The sequence below is a fragment of the Callospermophilus lateralis genome, chromosome 2 (genome assembly GCF_048772815.1).
Source record: "Callospermophilus lateralis isolate mCalLat2 chromosome 2, mCalLat2.hap1, whole genome shotgun sequence".
NCBI lineage: Eukaryota > Metazoa > Chordata > Mammalia > Rodentia > Sciuridae > Callospermophilus > Callospermophilus lateralis.
Window position 1 is genome coordinate 153,781,209 of NC_135306.1, and position 13,398 is coordinate 153,794,606.

The following is a 13,398-nucleotide window of genomic DNA, read 5'->3' on the forward strand; positions in this document are numbered from 1 at the left end:
GAGATAAACTGCATAATTTCAGTGTTCCCTGTGGTCTCAAAGCAGTGAGTGGCAGTATCATCTGGAGGGAGGTATGAGCAGAGTGGCAGGAGAATCCACTGCTTTTTGCTGCAGCTGATGGAAATGCTAAGGCTGGGGAGGTTGGGGCACAGTGGTGGGAGCTGGTATTCTCCTGATTCCTGGGGCATCCCCCAACATTCCTCTTTCCTTTTGGGTAAAAAAGAAGCTTCTCTGTTCTTCACAGCATAGTCAAGTACTCCCTAGGCCTTTTCTTCCCCTTAAGCACACAATGGTAGGGTTTCGGGACTTATAAAAATATTTAAATCCTTAAAACAATAACATACTGACCTCATGGAATGAGGGGACGGTTTAAAACAAAAATTTAGTGAACGCTTACTATTTATTAAGCATATTGTTATACGTCAGTTCACTTTCCTTGCTAATTATTAATGTGGGTATGTGTATGTATATATTATTTGTATTTGTTTGCTTTAAATTATGGGGGAAAATCAAACACTATTGAGGTTAAAACCCCAACACCGGCATCCACTGAACTCTGGCAATATCAGAACATACCTCAACTCTAAGATCCTGCCCCGGCTTTTCCTTGCTTTGGCACTTGTTTCTTTAACCTCCCACCACTCCAGGATGGGTGTTGCAGCATCCCTGAACAAAGCACAGCTGGGAATGATGGATCTACTTGAACCTGGCCCTCTGGGCAGGCTTTTCTGGCCCTTAAATCCCTTCAAAACCCTTCTGCATCCCATGCGGTCTCCTTTCCCCTCCCCCACCCAGGAGTTTTCCTTGCCCCATCCAGATCTGCATATCCATCAAAGGCTATCGAAACCGGGCAGTTCTCACATTCTTTACTGAGAGTTTGGATTCCTCTACCTAACCTCAGGAATTTGCTGGTGTTTGGTGAAGAAATGTAAGAATTTGGACAGTTTAAAGTGTGACCCAAGCTTGGGGAGGCAGCACAGGAGAACTGATCTTGGACCATGAGGTGGCTGATAAAAGGCTAGTGCCCAGCAGAGCCTGATGCAGGAAACTAAATGAGATGAGAGAGGAGGCACTGAATCCTTGGATTAGGAGGATTCCCTTAGACCAGGATGGATTGAGACCAGCAGCCCACATTACCCCTTCCCTTTCTGCTCCAGGAGTTGAGAGCGATTTTTTTCTTTTCTTCTACATAAGAGCTTTTCTCAAGATATAATTTACATAGTATACAACTCACTTTTTAAATACATACAACTCCATTTTTATTTACAGAGCTGTGCCACCATTGACACCATCAATTTTAGAGCATTATCATTACCCGACCCCACAGATGATATCCTTTTAGTATTACCATATGTTAGCAGGTACACAATTCGATTGCTTCTACTTTTGGCCGTTATGAATCATGCTGCTATGAACATTTGTTTACAAATTTTTTGTGTGGAACTGTTTTCATTTCTCTTGGTTATGAACCTAGAAGTGGAATTGCTGAGAAGTACAGTAACTATGTTTACACTTTTAAGGATCTGCCAGGCTGTTTTTCAAAGTGATTACACCATATTAAATTTCCACTAGAAAGTGTGAAGATCTCAATTTTTCCACACCCTCTTCCAATCTTATTATTATCTGTCTTTTTGATTCTAGCCTTCTTAGTGGGTATAAATTGGTATCTCATTTTGGTTTTGATTTGCATTTCCCTAAACAGCTAACGATGATAAACCCAATTTCTTTCCAGCTCCCAGTTGGCCCTCATACAAACCCCTGGGAATGGAAGTATACATTTAATGTTGGAAAGATTGAAGTAATGGAGAAAATATGTTAATGTAAATCCAATTCAGTTAGGGTGGTGGATGCATAAGACTTCTGTTTTATTTCTCCTGTAGCCAAGGCCAAGTCCTGCTTTCTCAGGTCCCAGTATATAGCATCCAGGCTCCCTCTCCAAATTGGAAAGGGAAATTAAATAATTGCTTAAAAGGTTTATGTTGTTTTTAATCACTATGATGATGAATTGTATGGGTCAACTTGCCCAGAGCACCTAGTTATGTGTGTGGCCAAACCTTATTCAGGATCTTCCTGTGAGGGCATTTTAGATGCTATCAACATTTAAATAGGAGGAATTTGAGTGAAGCTGACTGCAGTCCATAAAGTGGGTGGACCTTATTCTGAGGTCTGAGTAGAACAAAAGACTGACCTCCCACCAGGGAGAGGGAATTCTGCTAGCAAATGCCTTTGAATGAAAACTGCAGCATCACCTCTTCCTGGATCCCCAGCCTGCTGGCACATGCCACCAGTTTTAAACTTGCCAGTCTCCATAATCACAGGATTTGCTACCTTAAAATAAATCTCTTTCTATATGTATTTGTAATCTTCTGGTTCTGTTTCTCTGAAGAACCTTGACTAAGGCAGTCACATCAAAAAAAAAAAAAAAAGTCCAAACTTTGTGCACTCAGGTTTCTTGTACATTCGTGGTATTCATGTCATTAAGCATCTCTTCCTTGTATTTTCCAGACCAGGTTTCTTTGGCTAACTTTTATAAATGCTTCATGACTCTGTAGAGACATATCCCCCTAGAAAACATGCTCAAAACCATTAAGTTCTCTGTGGGCTCAATGTATCTTTTTTAATCTGAAAGCTAACTATAACAGTTAGTTGGTTCTTCTCTTGTTAGCCATCAAAGTCTTTCAATGATGATAACTAAATCTTGTGTACCTTTCTGGTTTTATTTTTGTTTTTTGCATATTCAAATCTGATACCAGAAGTCATCCAAGCTCTCCATTTTCCTCCATGGAAACTTAGTGTCCCCATTATATCTTATATTTTTAAGGTTTGGGTGAATATACTTCCTCAGTGGTCCCTTCATTTCTAAATTTTCTCCCCTCAGGTCTTTTCCAAATTTCCTTGACTATTATCTGATTTGTTTTTCAAAATGCAAATCTAAGCCGGTCTTTGTGGCTCATATCTGTAATCCCAGTGCCCTTGAGGCAGAGTTCCTATCTTGAGTTCAAAGCCAGCTTCAGCAATGGTGAGGTGCTTAGCAACTCAGTGAGACCCTGTCTCTAAATAAAATATAAAATAGGGCAGGGGATGTGCTCAGTGGCCAAGTGCCCTTGAGTTCAATTCCCAGTACCAAAAAAAAAAAAAAAAAGAAGAATGCCAATCTAAAACCATCACTCCTTGAAAAGCTTCCAATTATTTATCATTCTTACCCTCAAGGCAAAGACTGTTGTGACTTCTTTGGTATTCCATGATCTGTCCTGTGTCTAGTCTGTCTCAAACCTGCCTGCTACCAGCCCCCTCACACACCAGGCACTATCATCCCTTACTAACACAGAATAGAATTTTTTCCCACCACAAATCTTGATACATTCTGTTCCTTCTCTCCTGCACATAGGAAAGTCCTATTCATCCCTTATATTTTTCTTATATGTCACCTCCCCAAAAAGACATTCTCTAACCCTGAGACTATGCTTATGATATCACTTACCATATATAGTTATGATCATATGATTTTGAAACAATTTATTTGTATGATTTTAATGCATATCTGCTCATGCACCTACCCCCAGTGCTGTGCATTAATTATAAGATTTTATCTTAGATTCTTTCTAATATTTATTATTGTTTGCCTTTGAATTAAAGCAATTTAAAACTGAAAGTTTGAGGTCTGTGGATGTGGCTCAAGCGGTAGCGCGCTCCCCTGACATGGGTATGGCCCGGGTTTGATCCTCAGCACCACATACAAACAAAGATGTTGTGTCCGCCGAAAACTAAAAAAAAAAATAAATAAATATTAAAATTCTTTAAAAAATAAAATAAAATAAAATAAAACTGAAAGTTTGAGTTGGGTTTTTAGATTCAGATCTAGGCTTACCATTAATTTAGTATCTATATCTATATCTATATATCTATATATATAGATATAGATATATAGATATTTTTTTGTATCAGCAATTGAACGCAGAGTCACTTAAACCCTGAGCCACATCTGCAACCCTTTTTAAAAACACATTTAATTTCACACAGGGTCTCACTAAGTTGCTGAGGCTTGCCTCAGCCTCTAGAGCCTGTGAGATTATAGGAATGTGCCATTGCACCTGGCAACTTAGAATAAAATTTTGAACAACTTATTACGTAATATCAGTCTTCATTTTTCTGTCCAGTACATGGATAAAATTTTTCTTTTATTAAAATAATATAGGTATATTTGGACTAGTTATTCAAATTCCCCAAATTCATATATTGAAACCCTGACCCCCCCACAAAAAAAAATGTTGTCAGTCAAGAGGTGCGACTCTTGGTAGGTGATTAGATGATGAGGGCAGGTTCCTGAGTGAGATTTATAGTTTATGAAGAGTCTCAGGTTAAAGAAGCAATCAGAGTAACCGCTAGAGGAACAGGTCCTCACAGATGCCCAATCTGCCTGCACATTGACCTTGGTCTTCTCAGTCTCTGGTATGTAAGAAGTGAATTTCTGTTGTTCATAAACCACCCGGTTGGGATATTTTGGCAAAGCAGACTGAGTGGACCAAGGTGCTTTGTCTAAGAGGATGAACTATTCAACTCCTATTGGACAAATACAGTTCTCCACTGAAGATGTTGTGCTTCCCACAGTCTGATTCCAGAAATGCTAAGCTATTCTGAGGGCAAAATGGGAGTAAGTCAGGAAGAATGATCTATTACCCACACAAGATTTGCAAAGAACCTAAATGTATGATGTTTGGGGGAATAGGGAAGAATAGATGGTGCAGAATGTCGCCCATGGGAGTTTCTTACTTGAGAGGAAATAGTTTGGTGTGGAAAAGATGGACTTTGATGTCAGAAGTGTGGTTGAGTTAAATTTAAGAATGGAAAGGGGAGTTTCCTTTAATTTCCTTTCTCCTTCGTTGTTATCTGTTGGTTTGTACTTTTCTTGGGCAGCCAGTGCCCCTCCTTCTGTGTATGTTTTTCAATGACTTCCTTTTGCTTCTTGACTCCTCTGATATGTTTAAATGAGAATCCCAAAACAGAATAACTATAAAAGTGAAACCTCATCAACAATGGTGAAAAACCTACAGGGGAAGACACCTTAGACGGTTCTAAAGGGACATAGAAAAGAAATATAATTTTTTTAGTACTTTTTTAGTTTTAGGCGGACACATATTTTTATTTTATTTTTATATGGTGCTGAGGATTGAACCCAGTGCTAGGCAAGCACTCTACCACTGAGCCACACACTCAGTCTAAGAAATATAAATGTTATGTGAGGAGATAATACAGTCTTTGCTCACCTTGTATGAGATCCTGCAAGAATCAGGGAATATATGTGGTCCCTATGGAATACGCTACTCGCTACTTGAGTCCTGCATGCATAAAGAATTCTATCAACCCCACTGTGGGGGGACCAAGGCATCCGGCTGAGCAGGACAGCAAAGATGTCTGCCCTGGCCTCTTCCCCCAGCTGCCCTGGCCTGGCCTGGCCTGTCCTGTCCTCAGAACCCAGGGGGCCCACCCTGAGCACGGCTGGGGAGGCTGGCTCAGGGAATGGCAGACCTGCAGGTCCTACCTGTCAGGCTTACTCCGAAGCTGCAGGAGGTCTGGTGGCTGTGGCCCCCACTCATCTTTACTCCTGGTGCCACCACCACAGCTGCCCTGCTGTTAATGAGGCCCAGTCACCCAGCCCTAGAGCGGAGGCAGGCAGGTCCCATCCCACACCACAAGCCCAAAGGTGAAAAATGAATTGCTAATTTGGGGCCATTAGCCGCGGGCCCTGTGGTCAGGTTGGTTGGTTCCATCCTTTTGTCTTTCTGTTTTGTTTTTTAAAACAATCATTAATGAGATTTGTCTTCAGCTACCAGTGTTGGCCACGAAGACAAGGCTGTGGCCAGGTGTATGTGGGAGAAGGATGCAGACAGTGTGGCAGTGTTTTTTGGTTTTTATATTTTTGTGTTTTTTTTCTCCTTCGAGAATTTTCTTTTGTAAAGAAAAAGTAAATGCTTTTTAAAACCGAAATCTGTGGATGAAATAGAAGCTGGAACCCTCCTCTTGGAATATGCAGCCTAAGACCCTCCTGGGCTGTAAATTCACCCGGAACTTCCACTGGCTGACAGGCCGAGCTTTTAAAGAAAGATTGTTCTCTAACCAGTATTGTAACAAAAGTGTAAATACTATTTCAGAGTTGAAAGTCGATGGTGCATATATGTATATAATGTACTGTATTTTTACAATGATCATCGCATGACTTTATCCTGCCCCCTTTTGTACTCCGTATCTGTCTTCCAGAAACCTCACCTGCCTTTTCTCCTTTGGTCTCTTAATCCAATAATTGTATTACTGCCATTAAAGGATGCAGTTATTAAAAAAAAAAAAAAAAAAAATCTATCAAGGTTGAAACTTTTCAGGGCTCTCTGAGCAGAAGATGCCCCTATGGCTCCAGAGAGCATGTCATGGTGAGAAAGGCAATGGGAAAAATGGGTAACATTCTATCTGTAAGAACCCGTTTTCCCCATGATCCCAGGCTCAGTGGAGTTAATGCTGGGTATTTCACTCTCTGGGGCAAAAGCTAAGTGTTTCTTCTAAGATCTCATGTAAAAAAAAAAAAAAAAAAAAAAAAATCTAATTCTAAGCCCACCTCATTCAAACCATCCTGGAATATATGTAAGCAATAGAACTAAATCCTGAATGAATACTGACATAACTGCTCCCTGCAGAAAAACCTCCATGCAGCTTTGGAACAGTAGAGGACAGAACAGAGAATGAATCCAGAAGTTGAAGGTTGCTATGATAAAGAAGAAGGCATTCTAAAGTAGGTTCTTGAAATAGTTTCAGAGAGTTGTGGAATCCAATTCTGTCTGATTTCAAAGTATATAAGACAAAGGGTTAATATGCTGACTTTTTATAGATCAATGCTATCAAGATGCCCTTTCAAATGGTATTTGGAGCTTCCACCCAGTGAAAATTAGTTCTATATTTTCTTTACTAAAAAAGTGTTGCTACCAAAAAAAAATTACAAACAGACAACTAAGTTAAATTTGGATATGTTGTTGATTTACATTCAAGCACAAGCTCCTTAATTCATTATATAGGAGTAACAATTTGTTACTGCTCAGCAGCTGCTCAGCAAGCCATGCTTTGAATACCCCTGCCTTATTAGACCATCCATCCTTATTCTTCTTTTCTCTCTTTTGGGGAAACTATATGGTGAGAAAGGATCCTCACCAAACAAGGGATTTAAGAAAGACATAAGAAGAAACCTTGAATAGTGACAGTTCCTGCTTTCCGGATTTTTGCTTCTATCTAAAGAACTCACATTTAGAGCCATGAAGACTCTCTAGTAGGAGGTGAGAAGGATGCAATAGGCATTGACTTAGGACTTCCTGAGACTCAGAATTGAGAAGTAAACACAATATAGAGAAAAACTTATACTCAGGACTTGCTGGTACAGAAACCAAGGTCATTCTAGAATCGACCTCCTTCCTCCCCTTCTTGAGCTGAATGTCCAGCTTAACCATAGAGAAATGGTACAGAAGGAAGTTTTGTAGACACATGGGTTAAGTGAGAAGGTGAAAGGAGAGCAGATTACAGAGGAGGGACTTCTTTTTCTGTAAACCTCTCCAGGGTATGAATCCTCTCCTCCTTGAACACTATGATATCTTCTCCCTCAGGCTGACTCTGCAGAATCTGGCAAAAACTGTGGGACGATAGATCTTTCATAATTTTAGCCAGACACTGTTTGAACAAGAAGGAGCAGAGGCGGTTGTAGGAAGAGTAGAGGGTCTGAGAATTCTGGAGGCAGCTGACGCCCAACTGATCCAACTGTACAGGGAGCTGGATGAGCTGGGCAAGCCAAGTCCTGGGTCAGCCTGGGTACTGCTGCAGGTAGGATTAAATAATACTCTTCCATCAATTATCGAGGAGAAAGCAAATGACTGAAACTCATCCTTTCTGGGTCCATGGGTCACATCCTAAGGGAAAGTGGAAAAGATTTTTCCAAGCCCTGCATATTCTTTGTGGAGGTGACAGCATTGAAAACCCTGAGAATCAAAACTTAAATGCTGAAGATTTATTTTCTTTTAATCAACTTAACAAAGAATCCAATAAACATATGTGTTACTTTGGGGAAAAAAGTTTAAAATATCCAAAATACCATGGTGTCCTAAGGCATTATTCAGATCACATACTAGGAAGCCCATTCTTGGACTACTCCAGTTGGGTTTGTCTTTGACTTAGTTAGCCTTGGTCCCAGGAACCATGTTTGAAGTCTGTAAAGGCAGGGTGAGAACCATGAGGTAGGAAAACCTGTTTCTAAATGTTTGTGTGTGGCTCTGGGAAAAGGATTCCAGAGATCAGTGCAACTTAAGAGATGAGCAGTCATAGAAATAGAAAAAACAGAAAGAATTTTTCTGAGTAGAGGGAATAGATTTATTAGAACATGATTATGGAATTTGGAACGAGCTGCTCCACTTGAGAAATTATTATTATTCTCATTTACATATTCAAATTTTGTGTTTTTTTAAATGTTTTATTTGTTTTAATTAGTTATACATGACAGTAGAATGCATTTATGCACTTTGACGTATCATACATAGGTGGGATGTAATTTCTCATTTTTTTTTATAATGATCATTTATTTTATTACTTTTTTGTTTGAGAGAGAGAGAGAGAGAGAGAGAGAGAGAGAGAGAGAGAGAGAGAATTTTTCAATATTTATTTTTTAGTTTTCGGCGGACATAACATCTTTGTTTGTATGTGGTGCTGAGGATCGAACCCAGGTCGCACGCATGCCAGGCGAGCACGCTACCACTTGAGCCACATCCCCAGCCCAATTTCTCATTTTTCTGAGTTTACAAGTTGCAGAATCATATTGGTCATGTAGTCACATATATACATACAATAATAATGTCTGTTTTATTCTACTATCTTTCCTATCCCCACATACCCTTGCCTCCTCTCCCCTCCCATCATTTCCCTCTACCCAATATAAGGTAATGCTATTCTTCTCTAGTGCACCCCACCTTATTGTGAATTAGCATCTGCATATTAGAGAAAATATTCAGCCTTTGGTTTTGTGCGATTGGCTTATTTTGCTTAGCATGATATTCTCTAACTCCAACCATTTACTGACAAATGTCATAATTTCACTCTTCTTTAAAGCTAAGTAATATTCTATTGAGTATATATACCATATTTTCTTTATCCATTCATCTATTGAGGGACACCCAAGTTGGTTCCAGAGTCTAGCTATTGTGAATTGAGCTGCTATAAACATTGATGTAGCTGCGTCACTATAGTATGCTGATTAAGTCTTTGGGGTATAAACCGAAGAGTGGAGTAGCTGGGTCAAATGGTGGTTCCATTCCCAGTTTTCTGAGGAATCTCCATACTGCTTTCCATAGTGGTTGCACCAATTTGCAGTCCTACCAGCAATGTATGAGTGTACCTTTTTCACTACATCCTCGCCAAAATTTATTGTTGCCTCTATTCTTGATGATTGCCATTCTGACAGGAGTGAGATAAAATCTCAGACTAGTTTTGATTTACATTTCTCTAATTGCTACAGATGTTGAACACTTTTTCATGTATTTGTTGGTCAATTGTATTTCTTCTTCTGTGAAGCTTATGTTTAGTTCCTTAGCCCATTTATTGATTGGGTTATTTGTGTGTGTGTGTGTGTGTGTGTGTGTGTGTGTGTGTGTGTTAAGTTTTTTGAGTTCTTTCTATGTCCTAGAGATTAATGCTTTATTAGAGGTGCATGTGGTAAATATTTTCTCCCAATCTGTAGGATCTCTCCTCACATTATTGTTTCCTTTGCTGAGAAGAAGCTGTTTAATTTGAATCCATCCCCTTGATTTTTTATTTTTAATTAATTATTTTTATTTATATTTGACAGCAGAATGCGTTACAATTCTTATTACACATATAGAGCACAATTTTTCATATCTCTGGTTGTATGCAAAGTATATTCACACCAATACGTGTCTTCATATGTACTTTGGATAAAAATGTCTATCACATTCCACCATCATTTCTAACCTTTATTGATTCTTGATTTTACTTCTTGCACTTTAGGAGTCTTGTTAAGGAAGTCAGATCCTAGGCCAACACAGTGGAGATTTGGTCCTACTTTTTCTTATACTAGCTAGGCACAGGGTCTCTGTTCTAGTGCCTAAATCTTTGATCCATTTTAAGTCGATTTTTGCTCAGGGTAAGAGATGGAGGTTTGATTTCATTTTGCTACATATGGATTTCCAGTTTTGCCAGCACCATTTGTTGAATAGTATATCTTTTCTCCAGTGAATGTTTTTTGCAATTTTGTCTAGTATGAGACAACCATATTTATGTGGGTTTGTCTCTGTGTCTTCTATTCTGTATCATTGGTCTACAAGCCTATTTTGGTGCCAATACCATGCAGTCTTTGTTACTGTAGCTCAGTAGTATAGTTTAAGGTCTGGTATTATGGAGGCTCCTGCTTCACTTTTCTTGCTAAGGATTGCATTAGCTATTCTGGCTCTCTTATTTTTCCAAATAAATTTCATGATTACTTTTTCTATTTCTATGAAGAATGTCATTCATATTTTAATAGGAATTTCATTAAATCTGTATAATGCTTCTGGTAGTATGTTTGTTTGTTTGTTTGGTTTTTTTTTTTTGACAATATTAATTCTGCCTATCCATGACAAAGATACATCAAGTAAAGAAAACTTCAAACCATCAGGGGATGAACAGAGATGCAAAAATTCTCAATAAAATTCTGAAAAATCACATACAAAAATATATTAAAAATATAGTGCATCACAATCAAGCGGGATTCATCCCAAGGATGCAGGGTTGTTTCAATATATGGAAATCAATAAACGTAATTATCATATTAATAGACTTAAAAACAACAATCATATGATTATCTCAATAGATGCTGGAAAAGCATTTGACAAAATACAGCACACCTTCATGTTCAGAACACTAGAAACACTAGAGACAGTAGGAACATACCTCAACATTGTAAAAGCTATATATGCTAAACCCAAGGCCAGCATCATCCTAAATGGAGAAAATTGAAAGCATTCCCACTAAAAACTGGAACAAGACAAGGATGTCCTCTTTCACCACTTCTATTCAACATCATCCTTGAAACTCTAGCCAGAGCAATTAGACAGGAGAAAGAAACTAAAGGGATACAAATAGGTAAAGAAGAACTCAAATTATCACTATTTGCTGATGACATGATTCTATACCTAGAAGATCAAAATTTTCCATCATAAAACTTCTAGAATAATGAATTCAGCAACGTGGCAGGGTATAAAATCAATACCCATACTCATTCCTATACATCAGCAATGAATCTACTGAAAGAGAAATTAGGAAAACTACTCCATTCACAATAGCCTCAAGAAAAAAAAAAAACGAAAAACTCAGACTCAATCTAACAAAAGAAGTGAAAGACCTATACAGTGAAAACTACAAATATTTGTTTTTGAAGTTATTTATATATTCTTGTCCCAAATCTGATAATTTCTACCAACAAAACATATTTTTATTCTTAATTCCTATCACAGGGTCTCATTAGTTTCTCATCATGCCTCTTTTATTCTATTTAAACAACAACAACAACAACAAAGGTTAATGTTTGGATTTAGGTGACTCTCCAGCAAATTTTGACACTGTTCCCAAATGGGTAGTTCTTCTAATCTAATGATTAGGTCATGCCACTTTTTTTTTTTTTTCACATGCCACTTTTCTTGATAATGATGTTTCTGGAATCTTATAAATCATTTAATTAGTTTAAAACTCTAGATAGACATGAGGTCCATTATGGTAAGTTCCATTTTGCTTCCTCCAATGCCTCATTAATTTATACTCATTCAAACTTTCCTAAATCTAAATGTACAGCCAGGCAACTCTGATTTAATGGATATAAAAGACACACCTGAGCATTTTCCCATCTGCATTACTTGATCTTCCCTCTCTGAACAAGTTCCTCTCTAATCACCACTCCATGATGCTACCCTCTTATATATTCCACCCATATCCCTCACATTCCCTCTCTGCCCTTTGGCATCTCCTCACCTTCTGGCATCTTCAGCATCTTCCTCATACCTTCATCATGCACCTTGGAGCTCTGTCCAAATATCTGGATGCTTCAAGATGAGGGTCTCCCTTTTATGATGACAGATCCTAATGCCTCTGCCCTCTCTGATGCTGTGATGCTCTCTATTGTTTGCCTTTTACCAACTCATACTCCTCCTGAGCTAGAAGCCTCACCTCAGGGGAGGGGAAGAGCACTGACTTTGCAGCCAGAGGTCCTGTACTGTGATTTACATGCTCCACAAACTTCAGGAAAATACTTAATTTCTTTGAAATTCATCTTCCTCCTTTCTTAAAGATGATAGTAAACCTTGCCTAATTTATCTTCCAGGGCTTGTCATAGAAATTGAATTATGGTTTGAAAGACTGTGATGAAATCTAAGTATCATACAAATGTCAAGAAAGAAAACCAATAGAAAGTTTGTTCAGAGGAGTGGGCTCTCCAAGTCCTCACCAGACTAGATGTTTGCTCAGCAAATGCTCAGTACAAAAGAGAACAGAAATCTCCATCTTCCTGTCTTTGCTCCAGGTTTTTAGGTCTCTGATAGAGGTGCTGGGAAACTAAAGGAAGGAGGTTATTCACTGCGTAAGAGAAAATGTAGCTCCTGGTCCTACCTTCTACCTTACCTTTCCTTTACCATTCCCTTGGTCAGACTTTGCAGACAGCTCATACCCCTAATAAAAGCCCATCATCTCTCTTGTTTTTTTTATTTTTGATTTTTAAAAAATTTTAGTCATTCTGTTCTGCTTCAATTTTTTTGAAGTTTTTTCATACAATCAGTACAAAGCCCCTTGCAGAAGTGGTTCCACTCCAGGGAGCAAAGCAGTGTTCAGTGTTCTAGATTTAAAATAGCCTTTGAATATCTGCTATAGTCCAGAGAAACTCAGAATCTTTGCATCTTGAACTAAAGTCAAGGTCTTTCATAGAAGACAAATCACCTTGATTAAGGGAAGAGCTAGAAGCAGTCAGAAAACAGTTAACTAAAATACCCTCAATCCCACAGGAGAAAGCATGAAAAAAAAAAAAAAAAAAAAAAAACTATAGAAAATCTATTATCTACATGGACAGACTGTAATGCATGAACCTTAGTTATTTCTAATTTGCACAAAGTTATGGTTTAAAAAAAACTATTAAATTTATATAAAATCTAAAAAAAAAAAAAAAAAAAAAAGAAAGAAAGAAAGAAAGAAAAAGAAAACCTATTATCTCAGGTACATATGACCTGAGAGCAAAATCCCAGGTGTTCCTTTAACAATGATTGAAAATAAGGGTTGGGGAGCTATAAATACCAGAATCAATTTGGAATTTGAAGAAACAAATTGGTCAGAGAACTCCTAATGCTG